Consider the following 17,011-nt stretch of genomic DNA (forward strand, 5'->3'; position numbering starts at 1 on the left):
GTCTATATGTGTTTAGATTCTGAGATACAGTGTCTGTACCAGGTTGAGTAATATGGAAATTAGTCTAATTGATTTAAATAGTTTGTAGACTGCCCATGTTGCTGAGGCAAACTGTTACCTAATAAAGATTTCAGAATCTGACTCCTTCTGTATAGAATCATTATTGATATCACACATGCAGACAAAGATGATAACTGAAGCATATGCTTCAAATAAAATGACACCAGAAAATGAAAAATGGTTCAAATTTGAAGTTAGTGAAGGATGCACGGAAATAACACCAGATGGAGAGAAAGAGAAACTAAGACACAGGATTATTAATAAGTGTGATGTGTTACCCCTGTATAGAATAGAATCTTACAGGCTTCCAGTGTATAAAATTCCTTGTGACTTTGGTGAGAGGCGCTGTGATGTGTTGAAGTGAAAATGCATCACTGACCCTTCCAAGGTAATGATCCCTGAGGCTACAAAAAAGAGCACAACCCAGTTTTAGGTGACTTTTTAAAACTTAGTAATTGTTTTGCCCTGGTATATCCAGGCACGATTGAATGACGCCCTCATGAAAAATAAAACTTGTGGAGTTAGTACGGTTTTACATCTCTGGCTTCATAAACTTATTTCACTTGGAGATATTTTCCTCAATATTGAAGTTTGTTTCTATAGTTCCATTTTGTGAGACTGAACAACAAACCACTGAATCTCCCTCTGGTAAAACCTGTCATCTGGAGTTTTTGCCTAGTTACTTTGTTAGAATTTCCATGTTTGAACACGCCTGTTCACCTTCCCCTCAATATCTGTGTCTAACACAGTTTAATTTTTCACACATTTTTTTGGGACTCACAATTTCTTTCATCCTTGCAGCAAAACCTGCTTTTTAATTTTCCTGCAGACTAAAGTTTCTGTCCATCCATTTGTATTCCCTCAGTTCAGTTGACTTTATTGTTTTTTTTTTTTTGTGGGACTCAGTCTCTGCTTTACAACAAAAGCTCGGTGTCCTGCACGAGTCCCTTAATTGTTGAAACACGAGGACCCAGCCTGGTTCCAGACTCTCAGTCTGTGCTGACTCTGTGGACAAGAGTTTGCAGATCTCAGACTTCAACCCCTTGGATCAATTAATTCTTCATCATTTGAGCTGAACTGCAGGTTTCTCAAGGCAACATTTTATTTTCTGACCCTGCAGAGATTTTTCTGTATTTTGCAGAACTTTCTAGAAGTCTTGACTAGGACTTGACTCAGCAAAGTAGTTCAAGTTCTTTTTTTACTACGTAAGTTTTAATGATTGAGACTTCTCAGTCTGGTTTTATGATTTTTAAAAAGACCTTTTAATCCCTCAGCCTAAAAATATCCCGGAATACTCTAAACAGAGGTTGATGTATGAGCAGAAACACTGTATAATGCTGCTTGTTACGTCATTAGAGATCTGCACTGGTTCTGTGGATGATCTAGTTAGAATTTTGGAAACTTTTGAGCATAGAAGGTGAAGATGAGACCCCATATTAGTACCTGGAGAAAAGATGATTATCCTTTTTATTTTAGTGAGGTGAATGAGGATAAGGCTGCAACACTTGATGTTAAGTGGGGAGTATTGAAAAGGAGGGGTGGGGTTTGTTGGGGTTTTTTGCTGTTTTTTTTTTTTTTTTTCCCTCTCCCCAAAAGCTGGGTGAAATGCTGTGTATTGAGGAGTTACACTGGACTACCAGAATAAGACAAGTTGCTCTAAGCATGAATAAACACTGAAGTATATTTCTTGTTCTTACTGGGGAATAGTTGGTACTGTCAAGGTAATAACACAGAGAGTTATTATGGTACCATGGAATATTTACAGAGCTCTCAAAAGGCAGTACTGTGCTGGTAGTGAAGTGGGCTTTTGATTATTTGGACCCTTTAAATTAAAAATTGCTTTCTAAGTTTTATTGAATGACACAAAATAATTTGATTAGGTTTTTGTTTTACAACGTAGACATTTTTAACCTTTGACCGAAAGCGAGTCCTTTGGAAGTCGTTCAAGGCGACACGTTAGGATAAAATCATTCAGATTTTGAGAGTTAGGAAAGCAGATCAATACTGAGATCCTGTTCTGCGAGTAATATCAAATTAAATAACGTCTCATACACTCAGCCCTGAGGCTCATGGAAGGACAGCTGGGACAGACTTGGAAGCAGGAGCGGGGCAGGGGAGGATGGAGGGAGGCCGGAGGTTGCAGCAGGCGACCATCTGATGGGCAGGCGCTTCAAAAGGAGCAGTGGCTTCAAAAGGGGCAGTGCAGATGGCACAGATACTACTGTGAGTATTAGTGTCTGTAGCGTGGCACATTGGGATCCCGTGTGCATTTACCACTAGGAGTGTACTCGGCCGTGAAATCCTGATTTTTTGCGGCATTTAGGCTCCGTTGTGACGGATTTGCCAGACTTGCATTTTGCAGCCCTGTGAGGTGCTACCAAGAGCAAGTCGGGTATGGAGCAGCCGCCTTCCCTCAGCTTCCAGGATGGATCATGTGAACTGGAGAAAGGGAATTGTTGTTGAAATGAGGCAGGGGCTGAGGAAGTTCAGACGTGCTGAAATAGGGGGTTGTTCTATATCAGCTTTTCTCAGCTGGTGGCCCAAAGCTGTGCTGCTTCTTCCAAGCAGTTGCAGGTTTGTGCAACGATGAAACATTTAGGTTTCCCTAACCAGAAGACCAAAAAAACCCTAAGAAAAGGGCAGGCTTTGCTTGTCTTCACAGCTCTAGGGATTTCCATGCTGCTGTTTCAGTGAGTAATCAGATTTTCTACTTGTTTGCTTTGGTGTAGAACTACGTTAGCACTGGGGGAAAACACTGTCTCTACAGCAGTGTTATTGCCAAAATTAGCATCTTATACATGGTAAAGGCGAAGAGAATCAGATCCTGGTATTGTAGGGTGGTGTAGGATTTGATGGAGCTTCTCTCTTATTGGCAGTTTCTGCTATTATAACCCTAAGAGTAAGAAACCAGTTCTGTGTAATTGTAACAAAACTTCTGAAAAATCATCTTAATTTATCTTTTTCAAAGACTCTAAGGATAAAGGAGAAATCCTGCAATTTATGTTACAATCATAACTAACAATTAAAGGATGATTTCAACATTTTCCCAGAAAGTCTGTCTTCATGCTTCTGTCTTCGGTAGTTGACAATTTTTTTGTCCTTTATTTTTTTTTTCACCCTTTAGTCTTTTTTTTTTTTTAACTGAGAATGTTTTAGTTGCTAAATGGATTTTTCTGTTTTAAGTGCAACAAGTGGCAAGCAGTGTTGGGATACTGGATGAGCTCGGGAATGACAGTGAACTGTGAGTCGTGTCGTTGTCAACGTTAGAACATAACCTTTTGTTTTGACCAAAAAGATTTGTTACAACAGGAAAGCAATTTCACCAACAGTGTCTGTATAGTCATGTAAATAGTTCTGGGAACTGGAGCAGAGAAGTTCATGTTCTGCCCGAGGACATGAGCTTTACCTGAATCTATCTGATGGGAGTTTGATAGAAATCCAGGGTGCAGGAGTGGAGATCCAGGGTGCAGGAGTGGAAATGTAGGGTGCAGGAGTGGAAATCCAGGGTGCAGGAGTGGAAATCCAGGGTGCAGGAGTGGAAATGTAGGGTGCAGGAGTGGAAATCCAGGGTGAAGGAGTGCAAATGTAGGGTGCAGGAGTGCAAATCCAGGGTGCAGGAGTGCAAATGTAGGGTGCAGGAGTCCCACAGTGGGCCTTGGGTGGCAGAAGAGTGTTTTTATACTTCTTTTTTAACTGTCTTAGGGACAATAGATGCTGCAGCCCAGTGGAGTTGGCTTATTGAAGATGAAAGGTAATTGAACCAACATGGGATTAAATAAGGCTTTTCCATCTATCCATGTGACCCGTCTTAGCAGCTTTTAACCAAACAGTGGAAAAGTACAGAGTGTGTTCGTAGCCATTTGGCAGTCGGTGTCTCCAGACACCATTTCCAGGGCCTTCAGTTGTTCTTGTTCATTTGCATTAGCTGGGATCAGTTTGTTGAGTTTGATAACACTATTTGATATTATTTGATAGCATATGTTTAAATTTTAAATTGAAACAGAGAGTGGCAGAAAAGAGAGGGAGAATGAAGGACAGCCTGGAGTGCTCACCCTGTATATTGTGAACAGAATAGGATCTTGTGGAGAAATAAATTGAATAAATACCTGTGTAGGAGTGGGGGCTGGGGTCTACTCAGTGCATGAAGGTTGCTCAAGTGTTTTTTTTTTCCAACAGAAATAGAGTAAATTGATATCCAGAGAGGGTTTCCCAACTCAGTTATCTTGGAGCTGTTGGCCACGGAGGGTGAAGCTTGCACAGTTTACTTTAAGCACAGGACTGATAAGTTCCAATGGAATTTATATGTCTTCATGTTTCAAAAGATGTTTGGAAATTTCTTGGAAGAGGAAGGTGACTGACAAAATGTATCTCAAACAGGAAGGGAAGGATGTTTTTCTCTTCTGTGGAATACAGTTGAATCACTAACAGGAATGACAAGCTGGGAGGTTTGGGAGGGAGTGCAGTGATCAGACTTGAGAGAGCTTAAGGAGTCAAACTCCTTGCTGACACCAGATCCAAGCACATGTTAAAACAGCCCAGGAGCTTTTCTGTATCTTCAAATGTCAAATACCCAGTAATGTGTAATTATTGTATTTGTTTGCTTAAGAAAACATTGGAGTTGATTTACTTTTCTTTTAAATAAAGCCATGGGGTTTTTGTGTTTTGTTTTTTCTTTATTCTAAACAATTGTTGTATAAAATCTTTGGCAAGTGATCTTGAGTAGTAAAATATTTACAAGAGTAGTGTTAGGTGTTTTAATCTTGCACATTGTGGGTAACAACGTTACCTAATTATAAGGAGAAAATCTCCAAGAAGTAGAACGTTTTCAGAGCAGGTAAAAATTTAGAGCAGATTGATGTAGAATATAATTCCCTATTTGCAAAGATGGACCTTATGGCTTCAGAGTGCTTTAGGCTGACCTCTCCCCACACCTGTACTGTACTGTGAGAGGTCACAGGTAGTTTGGTTTTGAACCCCTGACACCCCATTACGCTCTTTGTATTATTTTTCTGGTCACAGGTCACTGAGCTGTCAAGGATGTAAAGATTAAATGAGGGGAACTGCTGTATACTGTGCATAAGAGAAATTGTACTTCTCTACCTGCATTTTCATAACTGCTCTATTCTGTCAGAGGTTCTTGTCTATCTGTTGTTTCCTGGCTTGATATAAAAGACTCAGCAGTTTCAGGAAATAAAATCACATGTGATGGTTCATTTCTCTCAGGGAATGAAGAAATATCATCTTTTCAACAGAGGGAGGTTGTGGTCAGACCGGGAGGGCAGAATGTCTTTGTCCTTGGCGTCATTTCCTTGGCTGGTGACCACGGGGTCACCGTGTCTTTAATTAATATTCTGAGGTTGCGTGTATAATTTTTGATACCAGAAGTACAGATCTTCCTTTCTGCCAAGTGTTTTAACTTTTTGGACAGGACTGTGGCATTGCAAGCACCCAGGAGAAGCCTACACTTGCCAGCGAGATTAATCCCTCCAGACTCCAGGAAGAGCAGGGAATGACTGACCTGGGCAGGTCACTGTGGGCTCCTTACTGTCAGCGGAGGGCTACCTTAAGTTTAGGATGTGATGCCTCATTTTCTCATGGAGAGATTGGATTTAGGGAAAGGAACCATACCGAAGAGTCCATTAGTTTAACTGGATCTTCTTTACCTAGAGTGGGTTCCTGGACAGCAGAAACTTTGTGTGGACAAATCCCAATATTCCATAATTCAGTTACTGTGCTTTGTAAGAAATCTGGATTTGTACGGGTGTGTTTTTCTGTGGAAATATGTAGAATCCAGTGTCTTTTGTCTTCCAAAATGAAAACAATATATGCCAAAATAGTCTTTTGCATGCAGAATGGATAATTATGAATATTGTACTTTCCCTTTTTTTTTCCTGTACGTGTTGATGTAGAATCTTTTTTGGGTAGTGAGAATCGAATCAAGCAGTTAGAGGGGAATTTACTGGGTTAGAATAAAATTAGTCTGTCAGTTCTAAATACGTGATAAACAGCACAGTGCTACCTTGGTCACTGTCATTAAAATCCCCAAAATAGTCTTGATGAGTTTTATTCTGTTCTTGTAATCAGACTCTGCAGTGCAGTTGACTGTAGTCTTAAAATACTCGTATGGATTGATTAAAGAGGTGCTGAGTTACAGGGCTGTGCTCTGATGTTCCCAGAGGACTTGTCCATCTCTGGACATGTGACCTGCTGTCGAAAATAATGGGGGAAAAGTTAACAATGGAGTCATGTTGGTGAAATCAGATTTTTTACTGGAAGGTTTGGATGTGCCCTAAATGCCCTGCTGAAATGATTAGGTGGGATCTTTCCCACCTGGTGCTTGCTTTACACCTAAATGTAAATTAGAATAGAGTAGAATATTTCAGTTGGAAGGGACCTGCAGTGACCATCTCATCCAGCTTCCTGAGCAGTTCAGGGTTGGACAAAAGATTAAAGCATCCCAGGTCAGGGACAACTACATTGAACAGGATTGTCCCCTGGGATTGATCCCTGAGGAGCACTGCTGGTGACAATCCCCAGTCAGCTGGAGCCCCTTCAGCCAGTCCATCACTGTGAACCCACTCATCCCACAGCTGGACAACTTGTCCAGAAGGATGCTGGGAGTACCAAAAGCCTTGCTAAAATCCAGAAAAACTACATCCACTCCCCCCCCCCTTCATCCCCTGGGCAGGTGACCTTCATAGACGGATATCACATTAATTAACCTGTGTTAATTAATTGTACCTGGGAATTGTATTCTTCTTTAAAAGACTCTCAGCATAATCCTCTCCATATTTTTTCCAGGAGTTGTGGGAAGACGAGCAGCCTGGTTTTCTCTGGGATAATTAATTTTCCCTTATAGCTGGTGCAGTGCTGTGTTTTGGATTCAGTGTGAGAATAATGTTGATAACACCCTGATGTTTTAGTTGTTGCTACGTAGTGGTTACTCCACCATAAAGACTTTTGGTTTCCAGGGCTCTGCCAGTGAGGAGATGCATGGCTGGGACAGCTGACCTGAGCTGGGCAAAGGGATGTTCTAAACTATAGGACATCATTCCCAGTATATAAAGTGGGAGATGTTGTCCAGGAAGGGTCAATGACTGTTTGGGATGGGCTGGGCAGTGGTTGGTGGGTGGTGAGCAGTGATCCTCTGCATCATTTATTTCCTCTCTTTTTGTTATCTCCCTTTTTATTACTATTAAAATTTTAATTAAATTAACTTATTTAACTTTATTTAAATTATTAAGCTGTTCCTGTCTCAGCCCAAGGGTTTTAACTTTTTCTGGTTCTCCTCCCCATCATCCCACAGTGCTGGGAGCAAGGGGCTCTGTGGAACTTAGTTCCTGGCTGACATTAAAACCTCGACAACTTACTGGTGTTGGTTCTTCTAGAATTATTTTCTGCACATGTAGATGTCTCTTGCAGATAGTTTAATTACCGTGGATTATTTTAGGTATCATATTGATGACATGGGTGAGCAGAAGGAAGGGGAATGGGGTTGTCATGACTACTGTGATTTTTTATTTTTTTCAAAATTTTTGTACTTCTATTTAAAAATATTTTTATCTCTAAATTTTTAGGGATAAAAAACGTCCTTTGCTGATGGTAAATTACTGGTCATGCTTCAGACTCTCCTAATTCTAGCAGAGACAGTTTTTCTGGAAATCAGAGAGGGTGAAAAGAAAGGGCATTCTCTTGGCAACTTACATAAAGGAAAACTGGGTTAGTTTTAATACGTAATAGTTGAGTACAACTTACTGTGTTGCTTACACAAGGGCATGATCTGTTCCAAATCAGATGGTTTTGCATAGAATTTATCTAGAAATTTTTAAAAATGCTAATTATTACTTGAACTAGTAAATTCCTGCAAGCTTGCAACTGCTATTACTACTATTACTAACAATAATTTCATTGTTTTATTTAAAACAATATACTTGTTTTTGCATTAGTAGATCTTACAATGCTCGTGCCTTAGTTGTGGTTAAAAATGAGTTTCTCTTCAGGAACTGAATCAGGCCTGTAATTATTTTATGGCAAAGGGAAGACTGAGGTAATTTAAGGTATTTTCAGTCTCGAGAGGGGGCCACAATAACTGCTCTATGACTAATGGAGTAAGCACACTCCTCTAATGTACGAGAGTGGGTGTCTTTTGTGTTGTGGGTACATTCATTCTTGACCTTTGCATTACTTGGACCATAAACACGGTAGTGCAGGGAGGGATACAGGTCAGAATTCCAGTGCCATCCATGTGTTGTCAGCATTGATCAAACAGGGATCCTTCTACAGCAAACAGCTCAGGTCTGGCTTTTAAAAAAGAGAAGGAAATTTCTTGTTTGTTTGTTTGTTTGGTTTGTTTTTTTTTTAAACAAGTTCATTTACTAAAAAAAAAAACCAAACCAAAACAAAATAAACTTGCTTGGTTTATCCCTAAATGTACATATTTATGTGATTAATATCTACATAGTTCCCTACTGAATTTGATTTATGCCTCTGGCCTCCTTTATGTGCTTACTCGGCAGCGACAGCAGTGTCTCTGCTCTGATTCCCAAGCTGGTTTAAGCTTGTGTTGGTGATATAACCAGATCAGCCCAAGCTGGAAAATGGGTTAATTTGTCCTTTTTTTTTCTCAGCCTAACAAATCAGCCCTTGCTGAATTGCCTGGTACATGAGTAGGCTGCCACTTGTCCCCCTAGTTGCTCAATCTCATTCTTAAACAGTCTGGCAGTCACTGTTGGAATTAAATAGCAGAAAAATTATTCCTCAGTCATCCTCAGATTGCTGGTGTCTCTTAATGTCTTTTTTTTTTTTTGTACACTTACTGTAGACTGATAATTTCAGGTATTAATTTTCTACAGGAGTGAAGCATCTTTTCTTGTTCTGGTTTTTTAAAAACAGCACAAAGTATTTTTTTTTTTTTGAAACCTAGTTAATATTATTGAGTAATAAAAATAAGGAGTCTTGTATAACAGTGGATTTTTCTCCATGCTGTGTCAGTGTCAACTACGTGCAGTTCATTCAGCTGAAGGGTTTGTGTCTGAAGTCCCACAACTGAGCCACTTAAAAGAGCAAAATCTAAACAGAGGCTGTGAATTTTGTAGAAAGTGCAAAAGGACTTCAAAGCCTTGTGATGGTTGAGATGTTTTTGTGCAGTGGCTTCATTTGCAGTTGGTTTTCAAGGTGTGTAAAGACAGGCAGCATCAGCTGTGAGAACTGATGGTGTTATCTCTACCAGCATGTCTTTATCCTGTATATCCATGGCTATTCTCCCCTCAAATCCATAGTCTGTCTCTTCATGTTGGATTTGAACGTGCAGGTTGCCTGTAGTAGGGACTAATCCCACTTCCCTGAAAGGCAACAGTCACACAGAAAGCAGGAGAGGATTTTAAAAAATCCTGATTCCCTGCCCTGTGCTGCTTTGCTTTATTTCTACTTCTCTGACAGGTGTTGCTACATAAGTCAATGACATTGTAGTTAAATGAGCACAGTCTTTATTTTAAAATGAAAATAGGATTTTGGCAGAAGTTGGCAGCATTGGGAAAATGCTCCTACTTGCCCTGAGCGGATTGTTCCTTTCCAGGGGGTTGTGTGTATGTGACAGAAGCTGGAAAAGAAGGATAAGTGTGTGTGGGCACTGGCAAGAGGCCACACTCTTCAGGCCATGTTCTGTATCGTCTCTTCCTCCTCTCATTGCCTTGCAAAATGTATAGGCTGAGCTATATAAAATAATACATTTATTTCAAAATTGTGCTAAATGAGCTCATCTCAGTCACTCAGCAGTTATGAAATGCTGCCAAGTGCTACACGTCTTGTAAATTTAGAGGTTTTTTTTTTTTTTTTGCAAAGGATGAAATACTACACTGCTACTGAGGCAGAGAGAAAGACATCTTCCCTCACCCATAACATACCGAAGCATGAAGGGAGATGCTGAAAAACCAAGATTTCTGATTTGACCCTCCTACTTCGAGCTTCCGAACGTGCAGATTTCCGACTCACGGAGTCTCTCTGCTCGTGGCAGGCAAAATTATCATTCCCTGCACTCACAGCTGAGGGTTTTGACGAGGTCGGTGACCAGCTCTAGCACAGCACGGCTCCTTCTCCTTCCTTCTCCCCTCTCTGCCAGCTTTGGAACCAGGAGCAAGTGAGACTTCTGCTGCTTCCCTCCTAACGAGGTATGAATTCCAGATCAAATGTTAGAGCTGCTTGTTTCTACACGAAGAAATCACATCGAACCCCTGGACTTGTTCCAGGCAGGGATATCATTAGATTTGACTCTTGTGTTTCAAACTGTTAAAGCCTGATGATCTGACACAGCCAAGGAGGGAACTAAAATATATCTGCCTTTCAAAGATGGGAGGCAGAAGGGAGCTGTTGGATAATTTAGTCTGACATTTAGGGTGTTGCAGGTCATTACGTGTAACTGTTACTCCCTGTTTTGAGCTCAGTAGCTCATGTTTGACTGAAGAATTGAAAAATTACCAGGCATTTGCTGAAAATGTTTTTCAGAAAGGCAGGCTGGCTTATTTGGGAGTTACTTAGAAATGAGGATTTCAACATCTCTCTTAGTAATTTGCTCGATTGGATAAACAGTCTGTGCTTTCTTCTTGGTTTTTTGTTGTGTTTTGCTGCATTTCTAACTTGAATGTGTCTAGTTCTCCGTAGTTTCATGGGAATTTTAAGCTGGCATAAACTGGCAGAGCTGCTGAAAGAGGCAGTCAGCATCTCCCAGTTCCTGCCTGGATGCCAGCTGGCATGGCTGGAGTACTGGCCCCTGGTCCTGGCCTGGTGTTCCTACAGCTGTGAGTGACCACACTGCAGAACCAACAACAACAACAGCAAAATCACATTTGTACAGGGCCAGCACCAAGATCTGGTTTGTGGCACAGCTGCATGAAGGGAGAGTGAATAGTCAGGGATGAGAAATGGGTGAAGGTGGCTTCATCAGCAGATGGTGAAACCGTGGAGTTACTTTCAGCTGTTGGTTCTTGGCCTTTTTCTACTGGGAATAAAGTTGGCTCGTGTTCTCTGCAGCCAGCAATGTGTGTCTGTGGGTTGGTCCTCGTGGTGTTAAACATCACAACTTCACAACCAGGTGTTCATCAGAACACTGGAATTAAAAAAAAAAAAAAAGTGGTTATTTGATGTAGCAAAGGCTGTTCAGAGGCAGGTATTATCTAGGTATTAACATCTGTTTTGTTGGTAAGTTTTTAGTATCTGTGTTGTGGTAATTGGTTGCTAATACACAAGGGAAAAGGGCTTTGGATTGTTTTACTGGAGGGCTTACGTGAGGCAAATTAGTCTCAGTGTTATCAGGTAGAAAGTGAAAATTTTCAGTGAAAAATTGATGTGAGGCATGTGTTTAGTAAACAATTTTTCAAAAAATGTACTTGATCTTAAAGATGCAGATTGATATTCATCTAAAGACCTAGCTGTTGAACAATATTTAATGTTCAACCAGGTGAATTTCACACTAAATAATTTTTTCTCTCCACTGGATGATTATTTCTCTTAGGAGAGTATTTGGTAAAAAATATCTGTGCCAACTCTCATATTTTTAATACTTTATCATGCTTTTTAATAAGAGGACAGCATCTTGAACCTGTAAAAATCTGAGAGAGGTGTACATTATACTAACATTTTACTAGTTGTCTGTGCTTCCTCTGTAGTCTGAGGAAGGGTGAGGTTTTCTGACACACTGGAAGAAAGAGCTGGAGGGGGAAGAACAAGATCCCGAGGACAAGTCAAGCCCAGCAACACAGGATTGTACAGCCTGGGCAAGGGAGGGACTCCAAACCTACAGTATCACCACAAAACACTGTGGAGTTTGTCCCTGTGTAGCTATGAACTAGAAATTCAGAATATACCAGTCTTCTGGAGCATCACGTACTGATGTTATTCTCTGTAGATGGGAAGAAATTTCTTCCAGATACTGCTGAAAAGTGTTGACTGATTTTTTTTTTAGTGCTGTCAAAATAATTTTTTTTTTTTGCTTGCATTTCAGTTTCCCAGTGACTCTTTACTGTAGTGAAAGTTGTTACGTGAAATTGGCCTGTATTTTCTTGCCAAAAGATTCCAGTATTGTTTAAGCAACAGTGCTGAATGGATGAAACATAAAGTCACTGCTCAGCACGTTGATTCCACGTCTCTTCTGGCAGCACAGTGCGAAGCTTGCATGTGCTTAGCACTAAAAAGCATCCCCTCTTCTTTTGGGATTTGGTTTTGCATAATCTGATTGTGTGGTTTCATCAAGAGTTCACCTGCACAGGTTCTGTTTGGTGCATTTTAATTGTAGGAATTGATGAACTCACCTGTAGAGGCTTGTTTTGCAAGAGGAGTCTTCTTTATCCTTCCACTTCTGTTTAGGAACTCCTGACAGCCCAGTTCATCAGAGCTGTTGCCACCACTTAGGTGGGGAGCAAGGAAACCCTTCCCTTGAGATCTGACCCATTGCCAGTGTGATTCAACTCGTAAACATCTTTAAAGTGATCATCTGATTTTGGGCTGTCCCAAATTCAGCTTCCTGAAGCTGCCCAGCCACAGTTGTCCTGAGGATGTTCTGCTGCTGCATCTTGGCCGTATTGGGTTCGTTGTTGGACTCAGATGATTTTGGAGGGTTTTTTCCAACCTAAATGATTCTGTGGTTCCCTATTTTGGAGGGTTTTTTCCAACCTAAATGATTCTGTGGTTCCCTTCTTCAGATGTCTTTATTTCTGCTGACTGAGCCTACAAACTGTGTTACCTGTCTTGGTTACCTTCTCATTTCCCTTCGTGCAGTTGCTGGTTGGCATCTCTTCTTAACTAGTCCTGTCCCAGTCAGTGTCTTATGACCTGATGGTTCTTTTTACATCTATTTTGTATAATGTTTTTGTTGAAACTCTGGGAAAACTTTGCTTGGCCAAAATTTTTCTGGCCACCTGTGATTTTTATAGGGGAAATTCCCATATTTCTCATTTAAAATTCTCACTTTAGGTTTTTTTATTGAAGACAGCGAAGGGTGTCTTTTCTGTTCTTTTTCATCTTTGTTTCAGTATTCATTGTGCAGATGTGTATTAGCCTGGTGAAGCTGTAAAGCAGCCAAGTTGTGATGATCTTTACTGGAGGTGGAACAGTTTAAAGAAAGCTTTGCAGTCTGATTTAGTTGTTTGTCGTTCAAAATAATTTAAGAGAAAGATGCCTTTTTTTATTTACCAAACATTTGCAAGTAAACCTTAAAACCCCATCATAGTAAATAGCAAATAATTTTCTTTACAGGCTCTTTTCTTTCCTTGTGAAAAGATGGGATTCTTGCCAGCCATTAATGTTTTCAGAAGATTGCTGCTATTTTCTCCTTATTATATTTCAAACAGTAAAACATAAAAAATTGACGAGCTTTCTCAAAAAAAAAAAAGTATTGAAGTTTGACATCTCTTGCTAGAATACCATTTAACTTCTTTTCAGCTGGAAAATAAAGGATGTAAGAAGGGAAGATCAGTAAACAGTGCTGAAATAAGAGGATTTCTCTTAAGAAAAAATCTCAAATGATTAATTGCTTCTGGAACCTTATTCCACTGCCTTTGGAGTCAGTGAGAGGCTTTAACTTTATTTTCCCAAGAGAGCAGTGGGGCTCACTCTGACTGGCAGTCCCTCTTTGCTCTTGTATCTGTGATCTACAATACATTTATTTTAAAAATATGCAAAATGTTAAATTCAGAGTAAGTTTTGTACTTGGTAAAAGCTGTCTGTGTGCCTCCTGCAGATGCTGAAAGTACAGTTGTCAAGAAAACATCGTTTTTTCCGGTTTGCTAAGGAATGTGGTTGTGGCTGTGTATCAGTTTCGTGCACAGCAAGTTCTGAAGACTTTTTTAAGAGGGAAAAAAAAAAAAAAGTCGTAACTGGAGAACCCAAAATTTTAAAACGAACGGTTGTTAAGTTTTCCAAATTATTAATTGAGCTGTGGGTGAAACCAAGAACAGGACAAAGAACTTTGCACTGTGAAGCACCGTCGTGGCTTGAATGTACCTTTGATAAACCAAACAGGAGATTCTACAGAGGAAAAGAGGGACTTAAAACTCGGGTCTTGTTAATTGAGGTTTTGGCAAGCTGACCTTTTGGTCCTTTTTGAAAACCCCAGTGTGGGATGCACCGTGAGCGGTGTTTGAGTTCCTTGTGTCTTTGCTGAGTACAGTGTGGGGAAGGTTCCCTGTCCTGCTCTCCTGGTTGCTGTACTTGCCATCAGCTGCAGGTCTCTGGTAGGAGGGAGATGGTGCATTCCCTGAGAGCATCCGAGTTTATTTCTGGGGAGCAGCTTTTTGGAGGACTGGATGGAGACTGATCAGAAAGGAGCCTTCGGCAGCAATGGAGATGGAGGAGGAGAAAACCAGCAGTGTTGGTGCACACTCAAACATGGAAACAAAGACTTATTTCAGGGATGCAAAGGGATTTGCAAAATTGGGTTGTTAATGGATTGAGAACAAGCCTAAAAAAAAACTAAGTGAAACCGCAGTGGACCAGGGGAGTTACTTAAAAGTGTTTTATTCATCTTGCTTTTAGTTTTACTATTCACGAGTGCCATGTTTTATGTATTTTGCTAATAACACAGAGCTCTGGAGTTTACAGTGCTTTTAGTGTTTAATGATGCTCGTTCTGAAGGAGGGAACAGGCAGCTCCTCCATCACTCAACGACTCAGGGTCTCATTGCAGTGGTGGTAGAGAAAAAATATGAGCCTTGAGGCAGCCCTGGGCTTGGGGGCTGGAAATGAGCAAAGATCTGAGTCCCCTGAAGACTGAGGCAGAAGATTTGATTTGTATTTTGAAGAGACAGTGGGACAGAAATGTTCCCTCAGGTCTAGAAAAGAGCTGCAGAGAGCGTGACATCCCTTTTTTCGAAGGATTGGCCAAAAACTCAACTGGTCGAGCTCCTTTGTGGTCCGGGTGTCTTTGTGGCACCTGGGAGGGGCAGATGTTACAGAAATTAAAAGGAATCAGTCAGGCATTGGATTATTCATCTCATGGCTCAGATACATGACCTTTATATCTATAGAGTCCCCAAGAACCAAGTCATATCACCAGATTGGCAGAGACAGAACTGGGATTAAGAAGCTTGAACAGGAGGAACATGGCAAAGATAAACCAGGGCACAGGTGGGGCTGCTCACAGAAATATCTGAAGAGTATGTGTTAAAATGAGCATATTTAATTTAAATACATCTTACAAAGGTTTCCAAAATAAATTTTTAAAAAAAGGAAAAAACTAGCAAGACATCTCTTACAGCATTTGAAATTATTTACTTGCTCTGAGATGATAGGGAAAAGATGCAGTAGTTTCATCACGTACTATAGGTGAAGACTCCAGGAATCAGTTTGTTGAGACATTCCTTTAGAACGGTGTAGGATTTAAATCAAGTTAGAAGAAGACTTGCAGCAGAACTTTTGAATTGATCTCAGGATGATACTGCTGCGAGAATATGGGAAATGAAAATGGGAGGCGTTAGAGCCTGTTGAGAACTGGATGCTCTGGTTTTGGAAACATCTCAGTGGGTTAAAAGGACTAACTTTGGGGAATTGGTCAGATTTGGCTGGAACAGTGATAGATGAACACCCTGAGTTGACATCATAGAGTTCTTCTCTCTGCCCTGTGAGAAGCAAAGAAATGATATCATGAGTGCAGAGTGAGACGTGCTTGAAGTGTTAAGATACCTCAGGCAGGGAAGAAAAATCTACTTTTCCTCGAAGGAAGGATCCATCTGTGATAAAAGGGTCATTTTGAGGCTATGGAGACTCAGTCTGTCGAAGACACTCTAGAGAACTGGGGCAGAAAAGGTGTTTTCTCCTACATGTGGTGGTTATAGCTGTAACTGTGAAGAGGAGGAACAGAGAAATGTTCTGGATATTCCACAGTATTTTGGCATGCCACTTCTGCAGGGAAAATCCCTGAAAGATACAGAACAAACCAAACCCGATGAGCTGAAAGGGAGGCAGGTTGCCTTTCCCAGAGGATGGAGGTGGATGGCTGGGTGGGAGATGTACCCTGGGCTGGCAGGATAGAGGGGTTCAGAAAACTTATGTTCATCCTAAATTGAATCCAAAGAGGGTTAAATAGGTCTCACTCCTGGAAGTGCTGGGGTAGGAGGGAAAGAAAATGCCTGGTTTTGTCAGCTCGTGTCAGAAACCTTGTTTGTAAAGGGGAAAACTACGAGACTGAAGGAGATGTGCAGGGGGGAATCAAGGAAGGAAAACCTGTGGAACCCACTAGGAAGAAGGCAACCTGTGTAGGAATACTTTAAATGTGCTTTGTCCTTGGTGGGATTCGATGAGGGAGGGAAGAAGGGAGAGGACAAAAGTGGTTTAATGTCCTAATTTTCAATCAAGCAAGTGATTGATGAAGGCAAAAAAGAGAGGGCAGAGTGGACACTGGGGGGATCATTCATAAACTCTTTCTGTTACTTCACCTGAGTTTTTTTCTGTGCAATAAATGCATAATTACTGTAGTTTGTTCTAGTAAAACTCAGCTCTAGTATTAACAGTCATATTCTTGTGTCTTTTGGGTGTCTCTTTGTGGAAGGGTGAAGGAAAATCCACGTCTTACTTCAGTTCCTGCCAGGCAGTTTGTTAATACCACTAATCCAAGTTCTTCCATATGAGTGAAGTCTTGAGAAATCACTGTTAACTTGGGCATATTAATCATATCAGCAATGATAGGGAGGCCTCTGGGTGTGGGAGTGACCATTTGCATGACCGATAGTTTGAATGAAAATGATTTTTCTGAGGGGTATTGCTGAACTGTTTCTCGGTTAAAAAGTGAAAATGGGTAAACAAAAAGAAAAAGGTTTTTGAAAAATTGAAATTTTTAATCTTCACCAGTGACAGAAAGTGTAATTAGGTTTTGCTTTGGTTTGGTTTTGTGGCGGTTTTATTTGTACATTTAAGTACGAGTTATCAGCTTTTGAAATAACGAGAAATCAGAGAGGGAAAGGAACATT

At 40.6% G+C, this 17,011-nt stretch overlaps 1 long non-coding RNA gene across 3 annotated transcripts in view; it reads left to right on the top strand.

Moving 5' to 3' along the window:
- Positions 1–17,011, top strand: part of LOC113958007 — a 119,565-nt gene that overhangs the window by 19,701 nt on the left and 82,853 nt on the right. The window lies entirely within an intron of this gene.

Source organism: Corapipo altera, unplaced genomic scaffold (genome assembly GCF_003945725.1).
Source record: "Corapipo altera isolate COAL_440 unplaced genomic scaffold, ASM394572v1 178, whole genome shotgun sequence".
NCBI classification, from domain to species: Eukaryota; Metazoa; Chordata; class Aves; order Passeriformes; family Pipridae; genus Corapipo; species Corapipo altera.